General features: G+C 33.6%; 1 protein-coding gene across 1 annotated transcript in view; it reads left to right on the top strand.

The window, feature by feature from the left end:
• The window catches only part of LOC119589307 (hemicentin-1-like), a gene marked incomplete in the record, with an annotated part of 75,735 nt that overhangs the window by 49,358 nt on the left and 24,496 nt on the right, over window positions 1–1,881 (top strand).

The following is a 1,881-nucleotide window of genomic DNA, read 5'->3' as shown; positions in this document are numbered from 1 at the left end:
TTTACTTCTATATTATACATAAATAGTTAAATAAAGTAACAGCATAGTTATCACACTATTATTCATAGTTGAACAAAGGCCTTTGACATGCATCAACACATGTTCAAAGCCACAAATAAAATTATATTTTATAGAGCTGCTCTGAGACGGCGAGACATCAATATATTAGATACAATTTATAGCAACGTTTTACCCACTAACACATGCCTGTTCAGCTGCAGATCTTTTCAGCTGTCATTCAAACAAATGACCTTATTTAGTCGAACGCTTTGTTATATTTGCCAATTTGCATCATTCTCTCGTTGCAAGAGACAAGATAAGCAAGTTGCAGAGCGGTTAATAGCATACATTCATCATACCAGCCCGAGTAATGGCGATGTAAACCAATATTTGCCACGAATACAAAATTATAGCGTTAAATTACGATATTCAATTTGAAAAAAAAAAAATTGTATTCCGTTTCCGCTGAATTGTGGTTATGTAACGAGGCAACATCCAATTGCAATTGATCTATCATTGCAATATCCTCATCCAGGCGGAAAGAAGGACGAAAGATTATGCCACTGCAGGGCGTAAATATACGAAACATAAATACGTTTTACACTAATTTTTGATGGCAATGTTTCTGCAGTGTCATCAGATTATTTTATGCATAAAATATTGGTTCGTTCGCTGCAAGATACACACAAAAAAATGTGATATATGCTTATGAATTCAACTCTCATAACTAAACTAGGCGTAAATGAAGGTGTCAGTTGGACATGAGATAATCGTTAACATGGACAAAGTGATCGGAATGTATATAAACACGTGTCTATCCGGCTTATACACCGCACTATAAACTCTTTAATGCTTGTCATATCCCTCTGCTAATGATAATAGTTAAAACCAAATGTTATCTAAAATCGACGTTTCTATATATGCATACAACATTGTTCACAGAGTTATGTGAAAATGAGTATTTCCGTCGTTTCGTTATAACGTCAATTACGTAATACTGAATTTAGGGAAATGCTTCGAGGACAGCGACGAGACGAGCAAAAATCACCGTTATGGTGATGTGATATAAGGCTTAGAGGACCATACATATTCTACGCTTGGATAACCAATGTGCAACTGTTTATTTTCGTAAGGATATTTTCCGGAATTGTTTTGCTTGTGCAGTGAATAAATCTTGCTTGATTATAATTGTATCTTTCCTTTTACTGTTGTTTTAGCGATTGATCTCATGTCAAATGCATTTTATGATTAATTTCGGTTTCATGCCTCATCCCGCCCCGCCCCCTTTTTAAGCACCAATGTTATAAATCATTATTATCATCTAATAATGACAAAATGGAAAATATCCTCCTCAGCTTAAAAAATACAACAGGGAAATTAAAAGACTTGAGGTGAAACAATTTTCTACCTGGGTTAACTAATTACCTTATTAGATCGCAGGACCGAGATAGTTGACTTTATAAGGCATGTTTCACGGGTCGGAGGATCTCTCGGCTTCACAGCGCCATAGAAATTGAGTTATTTTATTTTAAATATAGTGCGGTTTGAGTTAGTTAAGAAATAGCTGGAAACCAAAACCGTCGAACAGGGTGAACTAAATCAATTGTAAATCGTATTAATATATGTATATATTCGGTAGATTTTAATTAATTCGAGGAAAGCAGGTTTGACATAATACATTTGGAAGCCTTGTGAAAATCTCTGTGGAAAATTATGAAGTGAAATACTATAGAAATATTTACACAAAAAAAATCTATTGAATGAAATACCATAAAAATATAAGATTGTAGAAAAAAATCATAAAAAGCGTTGAGAAAGATACTCAACCATAATCCTATTAACTTTACGATAATGATGATAAACCCAATATTGTAAATTAAC

This window comes from Penaeus monodon, chromosome 25, assembly GCF_015228065.2.
Source record: "Penaeus monodon isolate SGIC_2016 chromosome 25, NSTDA_Pmon_1, whole genome shotgun sequence".
NCBI lineage: Eukaryota > Metazoa > Arthropoda > Malacostraca > Decapoda > Penaeidae > Penaeus > Penaeus monodon.
The sequence above is the reverse complement of the archived record's forward strand: the minus strand, read 5'-3'. Positions and strand labels throughout refer to the sequence as shown.